Source organism: Mixophyes fleayi, chromosome 1 (genome assembly GCF_038048845.1).
Source record: "Mixophyes fleayi isolate aMixFle1 chromosome 1, aMixFle1.hap1, whole genome shotgun sequence".
Taxonomy (NCBI): domain Eukaryota; kingdom Metazoa; phylum Chordata; class Amphibia; order Anura; family Limnodynastidae; genus Mixophyes; species Mixophyes fleayi.
In genome coordinates this window covers 204,383,084-204,406,257 of record NC_134402.1, presented here as the reverse complement: position 1 = coordinate 204,406,257, position 23,174 = coordinate 204,383,084, and the positions used below count along the sequence as shown (strand labels likewise).

The window sequence follows — 23,174 nt, the reverse complement described above, 5'->3', positions numbered from 1 at the left end:
ACATGGACAAGTTGCCTTGAGAAACCTTGCATTCCTTATCTCTCTTTTTCTGTGAAACTATGTATAAATAAAACTACTCTGACTTAGGGCTGGTCAGAATCAGATACTTTTTCAGCCCAACATCTGAACTTTGTCTGTCTCTCTATCGATCGATACCCACAAGGTATAGCAGCTGGAGTTCAGGAGAAAGGACCCGTTTAGGTCATCTCTGACAGTTTCAGTGGGGGCTCGACGCCGGAATCTCCAATACATCAGACCTCCCGACAACGGGGTTCTTCCTTTCCAGACAGACAGACGTTAATCCAGCGCTGGTGAGCAAAAAGCTTTATTTTTGCTCTTAGAGCTGTCTCTGTGGAGGAGGAATTATCCCAGCTCGAGGGTACTGCAGTCTGATTGACGGAGATCCCTGAACTCTGGCAACAGATACTATTAAGAGTATCAAGGTACTTGTGTGTAATCTGTCTTGTATTGTTACATGTATTGATATATTGTCTTCTCTATGCCATACACCTGATACATCTATGCACATGAATAACACCACAGAACTCAGTCAGATCACACAGCTGACCCTGCAAATAATCTTGATTGTATACTTGATTGTGTTTTTTGTTGGATTTTAGTAAAAGTAGTCAGGAACATTCAGAAAGGCAGACCAGCTGCAACCTTGTTGTAAAGCAAGACAGGAACAAATAAAAGTTTTCTCATTCAAAATATATTGGACCATAAGGTAATCCCAGTGTGGGAAATAAAGGGTTCAAGACAGGAGAGAAATCCGAAAAGTACGGGGATCTAGACCCCATAGAATATATGCGAAAGCATAAAGGCAAGGATTTCATAAAAGGGATGAGAAAACTGTTCAAAGCTGCAGGGGTGTCTGAGAACGGTACATTAAAAGTTCCATTTTTGAAACAACTAATTAAAGACAATGAGAAAGCACTGAAAGAAAAAGGTTATTTTGACAGATGTGTTGCATGGTGTAAAATGTCAGAAGAATTAGAGAATGACAATGATTGCTGTGATATGTTACAGTTAACAAATTTAAGTGACACTGATGAAATAGAAAATGTATCACAAGCTAAATGATATAATGACTAAAACAATGAATCAAGTAGGTTGTGTACTAAAAATGTATGTTTAAATGCTGCGCAGCTGAAGAGTGAGATGTGCCCCTCCCTTATTCTGTGTAAATGATTTCAGTGTGTTGAGATAAGAAGCACTCTGTGTTTTTTTGTTATCTGACAATGTATGTAACATTGATAAAATGGTTCTTCCAAGTATGTTTCTATTTTTCAATAGGAAAATATGTCCTGAGTGCTGATTGATATTAGCATGTTGAAGCTAATGTGTATTTAGTCTAATGCTGGGACATGTAGTTCCACAGCAGTAGGCTGGAAGATAGCAGTTAAGTTTTCTTTCTCTGTATGTGAGTTTTATCTCCGTCTTACTGCGTGTGAGGGAGATCCATGTTTGTCTGTCTTGACCGTTTTACAAGAGACATGTTTCAAGGTTGAAAAAGCTGTACAGTGTAAATGTAATGTTTTTGAAGAGATGCAAAAGAAGTTTTAAAGTCTTTGGTCCGTCACAAGACTGTAAATAATGTACATTATCACTATTACTGGTTTCAGAACAAAGTTGGCTGGGGTCCAACAAGCCGTTTTTATATTTGAACAAAGTAATTTTTTTTTATTTTTTTTTTTGAGAAAAATAGCTTTCTCTTTAATGAAGTTGAGAATTGTGGGAGTGAGCTTTACATGGAGAGATATTACAAGCTGTTTTTATCTGTGTAAAATGGCGCTGATAAATGTTCTCAGAAATCAGGAGGGTTTGTTATGCCCATAAAGAATTGTTACGAGATAAAATGTCGTCTGTGAGCGAGAATTGTGAATATATATTTGTACTGTAAACATGGAAATCACAGAATCTGGAAATATGTGTGAATATTTGGTTTACAAAGAGATGATGAGAAAGGAGTGGCTTTGAACACTCGCCCAGGTCTCGTCACTTTGAAATTCCCTGTTTGTGAGATTAGGGACTGCCTCTTTGAGGAAATCAGTTTTTCATTGCATGGAATGCATAGCGTCACAGTTAAAGCTACAAAGAGAAACTTTTAAGCAAGTGTCGTATTAGCAGCTGTTCAACGTGAATTAATAACAGTTACTGTAATTCCTAGTGAATAAATGTTAATCTTTATGCAAAAGTTTTTTTCTTCACAGATCTCCAGCAAAAAAGACCATTTAGGCAATCCAGATTGATCCAATGAATAGAAGTTGCAATATGTTTTGGTCAACAGCTGAACAAAAAGCAGCTTTTGAGCTGATCAAAGATTTAATCACAAGCGCCCCAGCCCTTGGGCTCCCCAACTATGAGCTTCCCTTTAATTTGTTCTGCCATGAACAAAAAGGATATGCCCATGGGGTGTTAACGCAGGACCATGGGGGCAAACAAAGACCACTAGCATACTACTCCCAGAAGCTAGATTCTGTCATAATAGGGGCCCCAACATGTATAAAAGCAGTAGCAGCAGCCGCTTTATTGCTACAAAAAAGTTGCAGACATAGTGCTGAATTACCCTCTCACCATTCAGGTACCACACTCAGTCATGGAAATACTGAATCAAGCCAGAACAAAACACATCTCAGTGGCTAGATTAACTAAATATGAAGTAGCACTACTGACACCCTCAAACGTTACACTAAAAAGATGCACAGTTTTAAATCCAGCAACATTGTTCCCAAGTTGCATGGATATAAAAGAGGGGAGTAACAGTATAAATGCTGCAAACACTGAAGACACAGACAGTAACAGTATAGACGCTGCAGACACAGACAGAAACACTATAGACGCTGCAAACGCAGACAGTATAGAAAGTGATGCTGAAGACACAGACAATATACAGAGTGTTGAGACTGTGACAAAGCAGGAAACACAACTAAAAAATTTTCTCTGTGATCATGACTGTCTAGCCTTAATGGATCTGGAAACTAAACCTCCCGGGGATGTTAAAGAGACACCTCTTAGCAACCCTGATTTACTCCTGTTTGTAGATGGGTCCAGGTATTATGAGGAGGGCTCTCCCAAAACAGGTTATGCAGTTACAACAGAAACAGACATTGTACTCCAGCAACCCCTCCCACCAAGGCAATCTGCACAGCAAGCTGAATTAGAAGCACTTATAAGTGTATGTCAGTATGCAGAAGGGAGAACAGCTAACATTTACACTGACTCCAGATATGCCTTTGGGGTTGCACATGACTACCAAAGTATTTGGGAGAACAGACACTTTATGGCCTCTAACGGTAAACCCATTAAAAATGCAGAAATTATTTTGAGGTTGTTTGCTGCATTAGAACTGCCCAAGGAAGTGGCAGTCATAAAGGTAAAAGCACACACCAGAGAGCAGACTATGGAAGTAAGAGGGAACAGACTAGCAGACCAGACTGCAAAAGCTGCAGCAGACTTACCGCTAGTACAACACTATTTAGTGTCCACAACACCCCCCACCCTCCCGATAGATCTGGAAATGCTAAAAATCCTACAAAAGCAAGCAGCAGTATCTGAAAGAGAGAAGTGAAAAAAGAGGGGGGCGGAACACATAGAGGGCATATGGGCCACAACAGACAGACACTGTCTCCCTAGAGTCCTTTTTCCTACACTGGCTGCTATAGTGCATGGGCCTTCCCATGTTTCAAAAGACGCAATAATTAACTCTGTATTCAGACACTGGATCGCGCCAGGCTTCAGCACAGCTGCCAGTAATCTGGTAAAGGCCTGCGCCATCTGTAACACACACAACCCTGGTCACACAGTAACAGTACCTCCCAGGGTGACACCTAAACCCCTCTACCCCTTTCAGCGCATACAGATAGATTACATTCAGCTACCCAAATGTGGAATATATGAATATGTCCTAGTAGCTACTGATCTATTCTCCAGTCTCTTCGGAAGCGTGGGCGGTATCCAAAGCCACAGCGAAAAATACAGCCAAGAAGCTGCTATCTGAGGTAGTATGTAGATACGGGGTTCCAGAGGTGATTGAATCAGACAGAGGTACTACTTTTACAGGAGAAGTGATGACATCTATCATGTCAGACTTGGGAATTGCTCAAGCATTCCATACCCCCTACCACCCACAGAGTAGTGGCAAGGTAGAAAGGCTAAATGGCACTCTCAAGCTCAAAATACAGAAAGTCATGAAAAGCACAGGGATGCCCTGGCTGCAATGCCTTCCCCTCGCCCTATACTCAGTCAGGACAACACCTAATAAGAAACACAGGCTGAGCCCCTATGAAATACTGTTTGGGGGGCCGCCAAAGACAGGGTGTTATTTTCCACAATCTTTAGTGAAACACCAAGGTGAACTGACTAGTTATGTGAAAGAACTACAGAAGTCCCTCACTAACATACATTCTTGAGTTTTCTCTTCAATCCCAGATCCAGAGGATTGCACTGGAACACATGCCCTGGTGCCAGGAGATTACGTCTTCGTAAAAAAAACGTGAGGAGGTCTCTGGAACCACGATTTGAGGGGCCATATCAAGTTCTGTTGACTACACCCACTTCTGTGAAACTTGAAGGAAAGGATCCTTGGATCCACGCCAGCCACTGCAAAAAGGCTACGGTGACCCAGGAAAAACCATGAAGGGGAGTAAGGTCCTTTTAAAAATTGTTCTTTTTCTATGTTTTCCTACAGCCTTTTCTAATTTAGAAGAGCCAGAGAATGTTATAGCACACTTGCACAAAGCCATCAGTCAAATAACCAATACCAGCAACTGCTGGGTATGTTCTCGTACTCCTACCATCAGTAAAAATATAGCTCTGGTTCCCATACCTTTGAGTAGTGAAGAGCTGACTAAAATAAGAGAGGGAAACTTCTCATGTGGACGCATGGTCAGCCACAAGTATAAAACCACCAGATACCCAGTAGTAAAACTAAACACGAATGGAGTCAGACCAAAATATTGTTTCAATAAGGGAATAGAATCCAATAGGGCTATATGGCCAAATACGCATTAGTTACCAAAATAAGAGTTTCCCTTTAGGGTCCGTCCCTAAATCACGCTGTCAAGTTATAGTGAATTTCACTCAACCTTATTTATCACACTGTAATTCTGAATGCAACCAAACAGTGAAGATGAAAACCGAAAAAGGTACTATTTTTTCAAAGAGCCAGGAGTGCATAAAATGTCAATATGATAGATATAATCTCACCTGGAACGGCACACTGCCTGCCTTTGACAATGACAGAGCAGAAAATGACACTTCATGTCACTTAGGACAACAGGTATCTACATATTGCCTGTTTTATGATATCCCCTACCTTTTACCAGATGATGTTTATTATGTGTGTGGACGCAATGCCTACAGGTGGCTCCCCCCAAATTCCATAGGGGTATGCTACTTGGCCAGATTGGTTCCTGAATTCTATGTCATGACCCATGATGACCTCAAAGGAGTATTCAGGAATAAAAAGGACCATAGGCTTGAGAAAAGGGAAATTAAGACAATAGATACTGAACATATCCCTTTCATAGCAAAGTCCAAAGGGCACAATGTGGGCATTGGATTTGGCAACATCGTTTCAATAGGAACAATGGGGTACATGGCAAACTATAATATGATATTAAAGGTTGCAGGACTTTTAGATAACATAACAGAAATTTATGACAAATCCTTTAGGTATGTTGGAAAGGAACTGCAGGCGATGAAAACCCAGTTAATACAACATCAACTTGTATTAGACTACATCACTGCTCAGTCAGGAGGGTACTGTTTAACCCTAGAAACAGAATACGGAATACATTGTTGTAACTTTGTAACAAATGACACTGATAATCCAGAAGAAGTAATAGACAGGTACATGACAGAAGCTAAAGAAATGAAGGAGAATTTCAGGAAAGAGAATTTTGACCCTGATACGGTTAATGATGGCTGGTGGACATCAGCCTTCTCATGGTTAAATCCTAGCAATTGGGGCAAAGGTATTTTCACATGGATTTCAGGCATTTTAATATGGATAGCTAAGATATTCGCTTTATTGTTGTTGCTATATGTCATTTTTAAACTAAGCTTATGTTTTTTCCAATGCTGTTTGAAAAGGTGCAAAAATGATCTCATTCTGAATAAAAAGTCTCTTAAAAGACATGTAAAGCCCAAACCAGTACCAGAGGTTTATCTTGTCCTCTCCGAGCTTTAAGGCTCTTTTATACTCTCCCCCCCCCAGTCTTTCCCATTTTTCTTTTTTATTATTTTTAAGAATTAGGTGTACATGAACCATAGACCTGATTGAATGTACCTTTACCATCCTCTAAGGGCCTATTAGAGGTTCCATTGAATTGAATGAAGTAGGTCGGGTGCAGGAGTGCTTCATGCACACCAAAAGGATAGGCAGGGTAATTATAAAAATGATAAAAAGAGGGGTTTATGTGAGAGATATACATTTTATGAACTTCTTAATGTAATGCATTTTGTATAATTACTATTGAAAGAAGAATAGTCTGCAAGCTGCAGCATAGTCTCCATGAACTCTGCCTTACATACATTTCTTTCTTGCCAACATGTCTCTTCTCAAGAATGTGCACATCCAACAGCTTCGGTACTAGGAGCCCACGACCCCCACTTGAGGCCTACGTGACTGAGATAAGACATCAGCTTTACAACATGCCCACAAACTGCTGACATGGACAAGTTGCCTTGAGAAACCTTGCATTCCTTATCTCTCTTTTTCTGTGAAACTATGTATAAATAAAACTACTCTGACTTAGGGCTGGTCAGAATCAGATACTTTTTCAGCCCAACATCTGAACTTTGTCTGTCTCTCTATCGATCGATACCCACAAGGTATAGCAGCTGGAGTTCAGGAGAAAGGACCCGTTTAGGTCATCTCTGACACGCGCGTCGATGTTTGCCTTGCTGTGCTGCTTACATGTGTGACTCATGCTGCCGCTATTTCTATAAACTAGGGAGATATGCTTTAATATATAAAGGGGCCATAATAGAACAGAGGGGGTCTAATACTACATGATAATTCAATATAACCCCACAGCCTCGTCTATAGGGGAGCGTGGCTATAGTTGGCATGTGAGGGATCTGTTTGTAGTCCTTGAGAGGGACATCAGATTCATATCATTAGGGAGTGGTACTAGATAGCAGCTATTTTGGTACTCTCTGCAAGAAAAGAGATTACAGTTCTGTAAAACGGGACACAATATAATCACGCTACCAACTCCTATCATATTAGACAATCTAGACCTAACTATCTTATAAACGGGTGAAGAAAATATGATGGTTTTGATTCTGTCTTAAACGTTATATATTCAATTTTATTAAATTGTCTCTCTCCCTATCAATAAAGTATTGAGAGGATATTATCTATTTGCATTAGATTTATGACATCATATGTATGCAAATAGGAACTGCTTGTAACGGTATAGCTTATCTCTCTTGCACTTCAAAAAAGTGTCTACACTGACTTGGTTAATCTGCTTATTATGCCAGACACCTGGACAGCATGATGATCAATATTACCCAGATATAATATAATTAGGGAAATTGTAATACAAATTACACAGCGAGGCTAGGCAGTTGGTTCTGCCTTTTTAATAAATTTATTTTGGTTATTATTTTGGTTTTATTTTGCTACTAGTGGTACTAAGGTACTATTTTGGGACTCTACTATCGTTTTAAATGAATCATTAAAATGTATGTTTTATATAAATAAACAATCATAGAGTGCCCCTAATATATACGTTTTCTACTCTCTACTTATCTTTGCGAATATCAGTCCAACGTGTGTAGGGTGCACCAACCCAGTCATATGATAACAAATATTACAATAATAGACCGGGTATATGATTATCTGGTGCGTCGGTATATCTCTTTTGGAGCTTCTACTATGTAGAAGCTGTTTGCGGCGGTCCAGGACTTTTTTTAATTTTTCTTCATTCAAGCAAGAAGAATCGTGGATTTTACAAATATGGGGCAGACTTCTGTTCTTCGGCCAGGGGGGCAAGCGGCAATGGGCCCCCCCTTGGCAGAAGAACTGAAGAGATTTCAAGCATGGACATTTGGAAGTACAAATTTATTTTGGACTTTGTCAAGCATGGACTTTGGAAACAAATTTATTTTGGACATTAGTGACAGTCATTTTTGTATTGAAAGCTGCTGACAAGAGATGAAAACATCAGTGGTGAGTATAGGGTATTTATTATTTTTAATAAAAATATATGGTATTAATGAGGGTGTTTACTGTCTTTATTGTGGGTTTTGTGGAACTACAGGTCCCAGCCAGCCGTGGGTGTCAGGGCATGTTGGCACTTGTGGTTCTCCAAGTGCCAACATGCCCTGGCTGTGGTGGGTATGCTGGTGCTTGTAGTTATACAAGTAGCAGCATGCCCACACTATTTAGGGCAACCTGGCTGGCTGGGACTTGTAGTTCCACAAAAGAAAATGGTGTCCATTTGTTTTTTTTATCAATTATTTTGCCGTTATTACCCTACACCCACCGCCCAGGGGTGTAGGAAGAGCCCTAGTGCTAGCAGCACTGGGCTGGGTGTCCCTAGGGGGGGGCGCCTCTGCTCGTTTTTTTTCAGCAGACCTCACTCCCTAGGGAATCCAGCCCAGTGCTGAACAGCCTGCCGCGTGTCCCCCTGCTATAGTGCCTCCAACCCCGGCTGGTTTGTCTAGTGCTGGTTCTGTCAAAATAGGGGGGACCCCACGCAAATTTTTTCCCCAATTTTTACGGAACCAGCAGTGGGCTGGCAGCACTAGGGTTGACTGAATAGAGGGGGGACCCCAGGCTTTTTTTAAAAAAAAAACCTTTTATCTATTTTTTTACTGTTTTGACAGCTGCCGGAGCTCCGGCAGCTCTATGACAGGCAGTGTAACAGTGATGTGTTTATACAACTCGCTGCTACAACACAGGAGAGTTGGCTAACATGGGAGTGTTTACATCGCAGCAAAGCGCCAGAGATGACCAGCGATTTTGAAGATGTTCTAAATAAATGACAGCTAGAATCTGATAGGTTGCTATAGGCAACATCTCCACTTTTCAAACCTGCAAGAAACTCACTCATAGCTTGATACATTTAAGCCCAGGAATGTTTTAGTGAAAATTATAGTATTAAAATAACACACTCTGTATTGTGCAGGGACCAGAGGATGGCTCCATGTGTTGTGCAGGGGTCAGAGGATGGCCTCTATGTATTGTGCAGGGGTCAAAGGATGGCTCTTTGTGCTGTGCAGGAGTCAGAAGAAGGCTCGCTGAGCAGGGGTCAGAGGATGGCTCTCTGTGTTTTGCAGTGGTCAGAGGATGGCTCCCTGTGTTGTGCAGGGTCAGAGGATGGCTCTATGTATTGTGCAGGGTCAGATGATGGCTCTATGTATTGTGCAGGGTCAGAGGGATGGCTCTATGTATTGTGCAAGTGTCAGAGGATGGCTCTATGTATTGTGCAGGGGTCAGAGGATGGCTCTATATATTGCGCAGGGGTCAGAGGATTGCTCTGTGTATTGCGCAGGGGTTAGAGGATGGCTCTCTGTGTTGTGCAGGGACCACAGGATGACTCTCTGTGTTGTGCAGGGACCACAGGATGGCTCTATGTATTGTGCAGGGGTCAGAGAATGACTCTCTGTGCATTGCAGGGGTCAGAGGAAGGCTCTATGTAATGTGCAGGGTCAGAGGAAGGCTCTATGTAATGTGCAGGGGTCAGAGGATGGCTTCCTGTGTTGCGCAGGGGTTAGAGGATGGCTCCCTGTGTTGCGCAGGGGTCAGAGGATGGCTACCTGTGTTGCGCAGGGGTCAGAGGATGGCTCCCTGTGTTGCGCAGGGGTCAGAGGATGACTCCCTGTGTTGCGCAGGGGTCAGAGGATGACTCCCTGTGTTGCGCAGGGGTCAGAGGATGGCTCCCTGTGTTGCGCAGGGGTCAGAGGATGGCTCCCTGTGTTGCGCAGGGGTCAGAGGATAGCTCCCTGTGTTGCGCAGGGGTCAGAAGGTGGCTTCCTGTGTTGCACAGGGGTCAGAGGGTGGCTCCCTGTGTTGCGCAGGTGTCAGAGGATGGCTCCCTGTGTTGCGCAGGGGTCAGAGGATGACTCCCTGTGTTGCGCAGGGGTCAGAGGATGACTCCCTGTGTTGCGCAGGGGTCAGAGGATGGCTCCCTGTGTTGCGCAGGGGTCAGAGGATGGCTCCCTGTGTTGCGCAGGGGTCAGAGGATAGCTCCCTGTGTTGCGCAGGGGTCAGAAGGTGGCTTCCTGTGTTGAGCAGGGGTCAGAGGATGGCTGCCTGCGTTTTGTTGTATATGGATAAGTGAAGGCGCTACCTATTGTGCAGCGGTCAGATGAAGATTCTCTTTATTATGGGATTCTCTATCATGTGTATGGGTCACTAGAAGATTTTTTGTGTGGTGCAGGTTTCACTAAAAGGCTCTATTTTTTACAGAGATCGGAGAAGAGGTTGGAATGTGAGAGAATAGCTGGTGAGCTGGGTGGCATGTGAGGAAAAAGCTGGTATACATGGGGTAACGTGAGTGAAAATCTGTTGGTTATGAGGTGGCATGTGATAGAATAGCTGGTGTGCAGGGCAGATATTAGAAACTTATGGTCAGGGAGTGGCATGTGATAGAAAATCTAGTTGATAGGTGGTGGCATATAAAAAAGTAACTGGTCTGCAAGGGCTCATATGTGTGAAAGGCTGATGAGCAGGAGATGGCATGTGAGAGAAGTGGGTGTCATGTGAGAGAACCTGGTTGGCAGTGGGAGGGGCATGTAATAATTTAGGGGGCAGGGTGGCATGTGATAGAGAATTGTTGGTGGGCAGAGGGTGGGTGATTTCACATTTAGATACATAGAATTTGAAAATTATAAATATTTTAACATTACAAAAAGCTATGAAATTCCATAGACAAAAATCCTTATGGTTTAACATGTCTGATTAAGGTTCCTTACACACCATCTAAAACATTAAAAAACCTATTGAAACTCTTTCACTCAAACTCCAAAAAGCAATGAAATTACGACAATTAAGGCAGAAGCCTTAATGGACGTGTTCCTTGAGCAATACAGACATGGTATGCCATCACATCCTGTGGTTAGCTACAGATTCAGCACTATCATGGAGTGAGATAGCAGCTCCACCATTTTGTGAGTGACAGCAAATACACAGATTTGTGTGTTCACTGGAATACACAAATACAGTACTATTACAATTTCTTAGTTTAGCTTTATAGTAGTTTAGGACCTGGGTGTCTTAGAAAGAGACAGTAAAGCAACTTCATAATAAATTAGAACTACAAAATCCTTACAGAGCATTTTTCCCTCCAAGACTGTGCCTTCTTATTAAAGATACCTGCAGAACATAGCTCATCACCAAACAGTATCTGCTGCCGAAAGATCCCTGGAGAGCATTTCTCCACCCAAAACACTTCCTGCAGCTGACAGACAGGGCCACTATCAGGGGGGTACAGGGGGTACCCTCGTACCGGGCCCAGGCTCACCAGGGGGCCCGGCAGCACACTCTTACCAGGGGGCCCGCTATCTTCAGCCTGGCTGTCACTGTGACAATCAGACTGAAGACAGCAGCGAAGACGCCGGGACCGAAGGACTTCCTTCAGCCTTAACTTGCGCAGTGGAATGCATCCACCAACAGGAAGTTCCAAATGCCGAACTTCCTGTTGGTGGAACGTTCCACTGCCGGAGTTAAGGTCCGAAGTGTCTCTCTCCCTCCATCTCCCCTAATACTAATATATATATATATATATATATATATATATATATATATATATATATAAAATCACTGTTTACACACACACATATATATGTATATATATATATATATATATATATATATATATCTACTATATAAATGCCTAGTGGCCTGTGTGAAAAAAAAAAAAACCAAGCTGCAGCGCCACCTGCTGGGCAGAGTTATACACTGACCTATATATTTTTTGAAGGAGAAGTGACAGTTGGGAGTGGTTGGTGGTTGCCGGGGGTGACAGTGGGGAGTTTTTAACACCTAAAGTAGCTTGATGAAGGATGTGGCGATGAAGATGAAGGATGAGGTGATGGAGAAAAATGATGAGGTGGTGACATGTGGACAAAACCACGTTAAAAAAGGGCGCTTGCGTCGGGAAGTAACGCTCTTCCCCTGAGGAGGCCTGGGCTAGGCCCAAATGCATGACAAGAACCTTTTTAACACCTTAAGTAGCTTAATTTGACTAGAATGCATGAGTATCATGCACGGGTTAACTTGTGTATATATATATATATATATATATATATATATAGCAAAACAAAATAGGTAATAAAAAATGGCGCTTACAGCAGTATTGTATAGATATGATATACAGAAAAAAGTCCACATAAACAGCTCTTCTTCATATGGAGGCAGCCTTCCTTAGAAATGGTAGGTAAGTCCAAGATAATAGAGTTGGTAAGGTACAGGATTCGGCGCACAATGGTGCAATGGTGTGTTACTGGGATAAATACCCCGAGATCAGTGGAAAAATATATATAGTTCAAAGTAGTTCAATGTTTCAAGCTTTCTGGACGGTCCTCTGGGACCATAGGTATAAGTCCAGTTTAGTAGACATAAAAAGACAGAAAAACAGGAGCATGAGATCAATGAAAACAGTGTGTTAGTGATAGCCCATCACCATAATGAATACACACCAGAAAAAATTAAATATTGCTTATCTGCATAGATATATTTTATCCAGAGAACACAGCTTAATAAACGGCTGTTCTCTTAGTAATATATATTCAGCATTCTCTCCAAAGAAGTAGTATAATCAGCAAAACTGCATGTCTGTTTTCCAGTCATACATCAGCAGCATACTGTAAACACCATATCTCTCCTCCACTCAGTGGATAGGGAAAAGAAGATAATACACTATATGGTGTAGTATTTAAAAAAATCCAGCATTTAATCAGAATTAACATATAAAATGCAAACTCACAATGAGTAATTAAAATATAATCTTATATGTAATACAGGTATCCGATATACCAGATCCTCGGGTACATACAGGAACCTTCCACAGTCTCCACACAGAAATACTGATAGTATGGTAAACCAATATAGCCCAGGGATGAATGAAAAGAATAAATTCACAGTATTGACCCACGGCGCTAAAGTAAACAAAAGTAAAATGTAAATGAAGTCTAACAGGTTATCAAATGGTAGTGAGTGGACAAAAGGCACTGATGTAAATAACCAAATAGGTTTATTAAAGCTGGGTATAGAGGAAAGAAAAATGGATGTTCCATAAAGGATAAATAATAATAAAAATATTAATGATTAGGGTGGAAGAATGGACAGTAAAAATGTATATGACCAAGAACATTAGCATAATCACATGTCTATATCATAGACCCTGTGATGGCATAAAAAATATAAAAAAGTTGGTAAAAATCACTATAAACGATAAAAATATATGGGGTTGAAAAAATATATATGGTACCTTGATAAAAAATGTCCCACAAACTTCTTCCCAGAATAATCAAAGTCCGTGAAGTCCTCCAAGGCTATACACGAGGGCTTTCTCCTTCCGGAGACAGTGCACCGCCCACTGTAGCTGAATCTAGTGACGTCACTTAAGCTTCCTGTGGCCTGGAACGCATGCTTGCGTTCCAAGAGCCGCACTTCCGGGTTTGGACAGCCGGAACTTGCAGCACCGCTATGTAGTATAAAATGAATGTAGGGGCAAAAGGGTCCTCTTCTTCTATAAAAAACAATAATCATGTGTATATATAACCAACGCGTTTCACCCCTCCATGGGGGGCTTCCTCAGGGAAAATGCACAAAGAATGTGTGAATCCATTTCAGCGGGGGAGGCGGTGCTTATATATTGAGTTCATTTCTAATGTTTCGTAGGTGTTCCAGAACTCTAACTCTTAAGCTCCTCACAGTTCTGCCCACATACTGCAGGCCACATGGGCACTCCAATAAATAGATAATGCCCAGCGTGTCGCAGGTAATACGTTACCTTATTTCATGATTGCTCCCATTAGTGTTTGAAACAAAAGTCATCTTGGGTTTTGTGGTATTCATCCTAGTCTCCTTACATGCCTTACAACGGTTACAGTAAAAGAAACCTTTTCCTTGTTCCCTTAACCACGTTTCTTTAGGTTCAGAGTGAGCCAGTGGGACATAACTGTTAGTTAAGATGTCCTTTAGGTTTGCTGCTTTTCTATAAACCATCTTCGGTTTTTCTGGGAGTATGGTGGATAACTTTTCATCCATTAAAAGAACGTGCCAATGTTTTCTCACAGACCTCTCGAATGTTTTGGCTCCATCACTAAATTGAGTAATGAAGAGGACTTCCTTTTCTTTAGTGTTGTTCTTCCTAAGCTTTGGTACAAGGAGATCCTCTCTCTTCATTTGTTTGGTTTCCAGATAGGCTCTTTCTATGACCCCGTCATCATAGTTCCTTTCTTTGAACCTTTCCTTCAAAGCCACAGCTTGCTGTTCAAAGGTTGAAATATCAGAGCAGTTTCTTCTAACCCTTATCATCTGGCCTTTAGGTATATTGTTAAGCCACCTTTTGTGATGATTAATAATAGAGGGTATGAAGGTATTTCTATCGACGGGTTTCAGAAAGGTCTTAGTCTGCAGTTGATCTTTTTCCACATATATTTCCAAATCTAAAAATTCTATTTTCGTTTGGCTAATGTGCTCAGTAAACCTGATGTTAAGGTTGTTATTGTTAATGTAGATAACAAATTCGTCTAGTTCTGATAGAGGGCCCCCCAGATACAGATAATATCATCAATGTATCTCCGCCATTCAAGCAGGTGTTCCTTGAATGGATTGTTGTTCCAAATATGGGTATTCTCCCAGTACGCCAAGAACAAATTTGCGTAACTGGTAGCAAACTTACTTCCCATGGCGCTCCCTCTAATCTGTTTATAGAAGTTGCCCTGGAACCAGAAGTAGTTGTGTTCCAATGTGAAAGAGATAACTTGAATGATAAACTCAATTTGTTCAAGAGGAATAATGTTCTCTTCTAGCAGTAAGTTTCTGGTGTGCTCACATCCACTAGAATGAGCATTGATGGTATATAGGGACGTAACATCGCAGGTCATAAATATATAACCATTCTTCCAAAGGGTATTTCGAATCATTTCAAGGACCTGCGTAGTGTCCCTTAATAACTGCACTGTTTTGTGACCACCGGTTGTAAATATTGGTCGATATATTCCGAGATGTTGGACGTAATGGAGCCGATGCCGGATACAATAGGTCTTCCAGGTGGTGCAGTTAGACTTTTATGTATCTTCGGAAGGGTGTAAATTACAGGAATTCTAGGATGTTGGTTATATAGATATTCAAATTCAGATTTATTTAAAATTCCTTTAGTAAAGGCTCCATGTTAAATGTTGAGGTAGGGTCACTTTCCAAAAGTGCATAAGTAGTTTAATCATTAATCTGTCCTTGTAGTTCCTTTAAATATTCTTCTTTATCAAGGATGGTGACACCTCCTCCCTTGTCTGCTGGTTTAATAACACGCTGACAGTCATTTTTCAAATGTTTAATGGCCAAACGTTCCTTTTTGGACAAGTTAGGGTTCCTTCTTCCCCTTATACCGGTCTTAGGCATATTCCTAAGGTCCTCTTCCACCAATTTTTGGAAGGTCTCAACATAGGGTCCTTTAATGTAGCTTGGATAGAAGGTAGACCTCTTTTTTAGGTCAGTGTGGATATATTCGGAATTCCTCACATCATCTAGTCCTTGTATTTTCTCTCTCTGGAAGAATTTCTTCAATGTGAGCTTCCTGATAAATTTGTGCAAATCTATATATGTACTGAATTTATCGAAATGGTTGCTCGGAGCAAATTTTAAACCTTTATTTAGTAACTTAATTTCAGTGTTATTCAAAGGCTGTTTGCCCAAATTAAAAACACCTTCCATTTCTATGTTGCACTGTTCGGTAACGTTCATTTCCTGATTTTTGGTCTTGCTCCTAACCTTTCGGCCTCCTCTTCTTCCTCTTTTGAGTCTTGTCTCTCTTTCCTCTTGTTGTTTTTCATCAAATTGGTGGGTGGTGCTTGAAGGGGTATGTAGTCCCTCGAACATCTTTCTAAAAAAGCCGGTTTATTTTCACCATTAATGTTAGTGTCCGGCGGGGTAATGTGTATAGAAAATTCTTGTGTATTCGATATATTTTCAAGCAAACTGAGCTTCTCTTGATAGCTTTCATCCGAAACTTTTTTGGCACCTTTAGAGTAATTGATTCTTGCTATCCTATCTTTCTCCCAATTGGGCCCCTCAGTTCCCCTAGGGTGGCGAGAGTAAATAGGGTTCCATGGTTTATATACCCTTCTCCTCTGATTAGGAGGTGGAGTTTGTTTAATCAAGGGTGATCTATGTCTCCCATATGTCTTGTTCCCTCCCACGAATCGATGGGCACGATAATCACTGTTGCTGAATGCAGTGTTAGAATTAGATTTACACGTCCATGAGGGGAAAGTTTCCTTTCGTTGTGGTTGAGTGTAGGGTATCTGCTTGGCCTGATCAGAATATTTGTAATGTGGTTTCTTATATGAAGAAAAGGGATGTTTCTTAATGTTCCAATTACGATAATCCTCTTTATAGTCTTTAATATCCCTGGCATACTTAATTTCTTTGTTGCGTATAAGTTCCTCTTCCATCCTTTGTAACCTGCTGCGAGTGATTCTCTCTAAATTATGATAATCCTCCATATATTCAATGGGTTGAAGTTTTTTTCTGGATAAGTTCAATTTCTGCGTCACACACAATAAGGTCAGCCTCTCTATCTTCTATAATTAACTCCATAAGTTGGACTGAACATTCGTCCAATATAGTATTCCATTTTTTAAGGAAGAGTTCATTTTTGGACTGGAAGGTAGGTTTTTTGATAATCCTCAGACCTCTTGGAATAATATTATTTTCAATATATTTTCTTAGGGTAGTAGCTTCCCACCACTTTCTAACCTCGGCATTCAACAACCTCTCATATCTCAAAAATAGACCACAAAAGTTGTCCTCATCAACCTCCAATCTGACCTCTTTATTCTCCTTAGAGTTTGAATTTTTTTTATCTAGCCTGGACAATCTCTCCTTCCTCAGAGCTGAAATCATAATTATATCCCTAAAGTAAATGTCCAGCAGTAGGACAAAATATCACGCTTCTGAATCCAGACGGTGTATAATGTATGAATAATAAATCGTTTAGAGCGCAGCTAGTACCCAATGGAATTCTATACATAAAGGGTATAACAGGTAGTAGGGATAACAGCGCTGCTCTAAAAAATGTATAAAAGCTGCCAAAGTGGGTCTGGACGGGATGAATTCCAAAACTTCCCAGAATAAATCAATAAATTCACAGTATTGACCCACGGCGCTAAAGTAAACAAAAGTAAAATGTAAATGAAGTCCAACAGGTTATCAAATGGTAGTGAGCGGACAAAAGGCACTGATGTAAATAACCAAATAGGTTTATTAAAGCTGGGTATAGAGGAAAGAAAAATGGATGTTCCATAAAGGATAAATAATCCAAGATTGTAATCATTATTTTCAATGTATGTCAAAAAAGAGTCAAAAGATTCATCATCTCCTTTCCAAACCAGTAAAATATTATCTATATATCTCTTATAAATTTTAATATACTTTGCGAAAGGGTTTGGATTGTAGATATATGCTTGTTCCCAACTCCCCATTAAAAGATTTGCGAAACTCGGTGCAAAAATCGTCCTCATCGCGGTTTCGCAAATCTGGAGATAAAAGGTATCTAAAAATTTAAAATAATTATGAGTAAGGATAAAATTAATTAGCTCACATATAAAATCTTTATGTTCTTGAGATAAATCTAGGTCAGGATCTAAAAACTCTCTGCATGCGCTTATGCCTTTGTTGTGTTCTATCGCTGTATAGAGAGATAGCACATCTATAGTAAGCCATGTGCATTCGAAGTTTTCAAAGATATTAAGTACACTATTTGTGTCCTTCAGATAGTATTCTAGTTTAGTTACATATTTACTGAGAAATATGTTCACATATTCAGAGGAATGGGATGTTAAAGAGTCTATACCAGCGACTATGGGTCTTCCTTGAGGTTTATTAAGTGCTTTGTGTATCTTCGGGAGATAATAAAATATAGGAATAGTAGGATTCAGAACCAGGAGATACTGATATTCCTCTTTAGTTAAAATATGTTTCCGTAGACCTTTTAAAAGGGTGTCTCTCAGAATAGATACAAAATCCGCCATTGGATCCTTTTGTAATTTTATATATGATATTTCATCATTTAAAAGTCTCTCTGCTTCCTCAATATAGGCTGGTCTATCTAGCAGCACAATACCACCCCCTTTATCTGCTTGCTTAATAATTAGTTCTTTATTATTAGTAAAGGTTTCCATAGCTGTAATTTCTTGTTTGGATAAATTGGGGTTCCTCGGATTCTTATAGTTTGTATGGCATAAATCCTTCACTACTAACTCTTGAAATAAGTCAATGTGGCTGCTTCTGGACTCTAGTGGATAGAATTTTGAGATAGGCTTCAGACCTGATTTAGATGCATTTTCATAATTTGAAATTATAGCTGTTTCTTTTCTAGCGAAATGTCTTTTCAACGTTAACTTCCTTGTGAATTTATTAATATCTATAAACATTTGGAACTTGTTAGGCTTTGTAGTGAGGGCAAAAGAGAGACCTTTGCTAAGTAATGAGAATTCTGATGTGCTCAATTGGTGTTTGGACAAATTAAAGATCCCATTTGTTTTTAGCGTTCCATTGTCGATGTAGCGTATTTTCTCCTTATCTTTCTGGACGCCCCCTCGTTTTCCCCTTCTTCCGTGTGCCTGCGTTTTAGTGGCGAGGCTATTCTTATATTCTCTCTTACGTGTCTCCTGTTTATCCCTCTCTCGTGTAACATTCGAACCGGAGACAAAAAATCATCACTGTCACTTGCATCCACCCTGTCTAGTGTGACAAATCTATTTTTAAGTGGCAGATATTCTGTGGGGCGTTGTTTATTATACTGTGGACTAGATCGTAATCTTTTTCGTCCATGTTGGACTGTTTGACTATTGGTATCTGTTTTGAGGGCGCTGTCAGGATAGGGGGTGTTCCTATTGCTGTGTTGTTTTTAGTATCGTAGTCATGCTTATCCCTCACAAATGTCTTCTCTTTTGTTCTAATCACTTCAGTCTCAACTCTTTCTAGTTTCTTATTTAATACATGTTCGTTAATACGATAGTCCTCCTTCTCCTTATATGGTTCTAACAGGGAGTCTTTAATTTTGATTTCTTCCTCTACCTGATGAAACAGCTTTCTTTTTTCATGAATAATAAGTTTCATTAGGTTGACTGAACAATCATGTAGGACTTAGTCCCATTCTTTCATGAATTCAGTATTGTCAGTACCAAAAGTGGGGGATTTGTTAATGCCTAATTCCCTGGGGATGCGGTCGACCGCAATATAATGTTCTAGACCCTTCACATCCCACCAAATATGTGTTTCTTTCACCAATAAAATATATATTTTATGTATAAAAAGTGATTATATGTGTGTGTATGTGTGTGTGTATATGTGTGTATATATATATATATATATATATATATATATATATATATATATATTATATATATACATACATATAATCACTTTTCACACACACACACACATATATATATATATATATATATATTTATATTATGTGTGTGTAAACAGTGATTATATATGTATATATATATATATATATATATATAAAAAGAAGAAACAATACCAAAACAATGGCGCTGTAGCAAATTATCAATATAAATAAACAAAAATGTCCAAATGTGAATCTCTCATAAAACACTTCCCGTGTGCAGGCAGCAGCCAGTCCTCCTTGAGCCAATCGGTGTAAAACGGAATGATCTGGAAACAAAATGTAAAGAGGAGGCGCACAATAGTGTAATATTGTTACAATACAAGTAACTTTTAGACCAGATTGGTCTGAAATAATCCCCTACTACCAATAGAATAGATCTATGGTCTTAATGTGATATATAGTACATAAACACCAACCACTCGTGTAGTGAATGTGCGTACCAGATAAATGATCTTTAAAGCTCATCAAATGAGGGGAACATCCTGGATGTAGCTGATCATATATCCTTCAGGATTTCCAACGAGCCAGTAGATATCTCAAAGATAATGAAACCACAGGTGTAATAGCTCAAAAATACAATTTATTGAAAACACAGCATCTACTTACATATCAAGTAGCTGGAAATCAGCTTGGCTGTGTACACATAGCGATAGGCAATAAAATGAAAGTCCAATAATAAAATCCAAGTGTACAGATAAGTTCTCAACGCGTTTCGTCTGTTAGTTGTCAGACTTCATCAGGAGAAATCAGAATAGCTATGCCCAGAAAATATATCCATTTATATAGTGGATCGCGCCATTTCGCGCATGCGCATCAATGACCAGAAGCCGGTAACCGGAAAACCGGAAGTGCGTCATTTCGCGCACTAATAACCAAAAACCAGTGACCGGAAACCGGAAGTGGTCATAGCGCTTTTATGTTCCCATGGTGACATGCCGATTAGGCAACGCTTTTTTATTGCCATGGTAACATACCAATTCGGCAATAGCAAAAACAATCACACAAATCATCTGTGTGATTGTTTTTGCTATTGCCGAATTGGTATGTTACCATGGCAATAAAAAAGCGTTGCCTAATCGGCATGTCACCATGGGAACATAAAAGCGCTATGACCTCTTCCGGTTTCCGGTCACTGGTTTTTGGTTATTAGTGCGCGAAATGACGCACTTCCGGTTTTCCGGTTACCGGCTTCTGGTCATTGATGCGCATGCGCGAAATGGCGCGATCCACTATATAAATGGATATATTTTCTGGGCATAGCTATTCGGATTTCTCCTGATGAAGTCTGACAACTAACAGACGAAACGCGTTGAGAACTTATCTGTACACTTGGATTTTATTATTGGACTTTCATTTTATTGCCTATCGCTATGTGTACACAGCCAAGCTGATTTCCAGCTACTTGATATGTAAGTAGATGCTGTGTTTTCAATAAATTGTATTTTTGAGCTATTACACCTGTGGTTTCATTATCTTTGAGATATCTACTGGCTCGTTGGAAATCCTGAAGGATATATGATCAGCTACATCCAGGATGTTCCCCTCATTTGATGAGCTTTAAAGATCATTTATCTGGTACGCACATTCACTACACGAGTGGTTGGTGTTTATGTACTATATATCACATTAAGACCATAGATCTATTCTATTGGTAGTAGGGGATTATTTCAGACCAATCTGGTCTAAAAGTTACTTGTATTGTAACAATATTACACTATTGTGCGCCTCCTCTTTACATTTTGTTTACATATATATATATATATATATATATATATATATATATATATGTGTGTGTGTGTGTGTATATATTCCTATATGTAGGAAGGACAAGGGGGTAGTTGTAGCTTAGTTACTCTGTGTAATAGATTATGGACTTTTTGCCAGAATCCCACCATGTTAGGGCATGACCACCAAATGTGATGGAAGGAGCCCTCTTGTCCGCAGTTCCTCCAACATAAGTTAGAGGAATCAGGATAAATGGCTTTTGGACGGGTGGGGACCAAATACCATCTATAAAGTAATTTGTAAGCATTCTCCTTAGTCTTCACACATATAGAGCTCTTGGCGTCACGTGCTCTAATCCTAGCCTATTCCTCCACCTCTAATATCTCTCCAAGGTCTTCCTCACACTTAAGCTCATACCGATCTTTGTCGGGTTGACGAAATGCCACCAGGATGCTGTAAAATGTCGAGATTAAACCAGTAGGGAGGGATTTGCTTTTACACAAGGATTCTAAAGTTGTAAGATAGTACATGGTTGTAAGTGCTGGAATTGAATGATATAAGTGTCTTAGCTCTAGGTATTGGTAAAAACGGTTATGTGGGATGCCATGTCGACGTTGGAGGTCCGCAAACTCCACATGAAGACCAGAGCTGATAAAAGGATTGTTGTTGTCCAGGATGGAAAGCTGGATTATTCCATAATGGAAGCATCATTTTGCGATGCGCTAGCAAGTGGAATGTTTGGGTACAGTAGTCCCATATCTGGAGTGAAAAACGGGTAGTAGGTGGAAGTGAGGAGAAAGGTGGCCGGTGTTTAATCGAAATCCATAAAAGGGTATAGGGCGAAAGTACGTGCATAAGGTTAGCTTCTATGTCAACCCATAACCTCGTACCAAGAGGAGAATGGAACAGGACTAGTTGAGTTAGGTGTGCAGCGATATAGTACTTAGAAATATTTGGAAGGCCCACTCCCCCCTCTGAGGTTCGACGATGAAGCACGTGGGCTTGCACGCGAGGTCGTTACCCCGCCCAAATAAATCGAGAGACCTGCTTCTGTAGAGTCTTTAACGCAAGTGAGGGGACCCGTATAGGTAACGTCTGGAATAGATAAAGGATTCGTGGCAGTAAATTCTTTTTTACTGCCGCTATGCGGCCTAGCCACGAGATGTACAAGTTGTCCCATTTCTCAAGAACTCTTTTAAGTGTATTCAAGAGCCGAGGGAAGTTTTCCGCATATAGCTGACTATACTGGCTCGTTAAGTAGATCCCCAAATATTTAAGCTTATCCGACTGCCATCTAAAGGTTGATTGATGTTTGAGGGAGTCTAATAGATGAGGGGATATATTAAGGGGGATGATTTCAGATTTATCCATATTCATTTTAAAGTTAGAGACTTCTCCGCATTTGTCTAGTTCCTCCTGTAAAGAGGGAAGCGAAGCGAGAGGATTGGTTATTATCAGTAGAAAATCGTCCGCATACATGGAGATTTTATAGTCATTTACACCTGCCTGAATCCCTGCTATCCTTGGGTTATTGCGAACTCGAGATGCCAATGGCTCCATTGTTAGAGCAAACAACAAAGGGGAAAGTGGGCAGCCCTGACGAGTACCGTTCGTTATTTGGAAAGGTTGTCATGCAGTGCTATTAGCCCATACTGCTGCAGAGAGGTTATAGTATAGGGAGGCTAGTGCACTCATGAATTGCCCTTTGAATCCCATTTCCTTAAGAGTAGCTCTCATAAACGGCCACAACACCCTGTCAAAAGCCTTTTCTGCATCAAGAGACACCACCAGGGCTGGGGTTCGTGACTGGTTAGCAGCCTCGATTAGGGCAATCGCACGTCTTGT

General features: G+C 40.4%; 1 long non-coding RNA gene across 1 annotated transcript; it reads left to right on the top strand.

Moving 5' to 3' along the window:
- The first annotated feature begins 317 nt into the window (after nucleotides 1-317).
- Nucleotides 318-6,796, top strand: LOC142148562 (uncharacterized). The gene is made up of 2 exons (XR_012690854.1): nucleotides 318-443; nucleotides 4,432-6,796. It is a non-coding gene; the product is annotated as an uncharacterized LOC142148562 (long non-coding RNA).
- The last annotated feature ends 16,378 nt before the right edge of the window (nucleotides 6,797-23,174 follow it).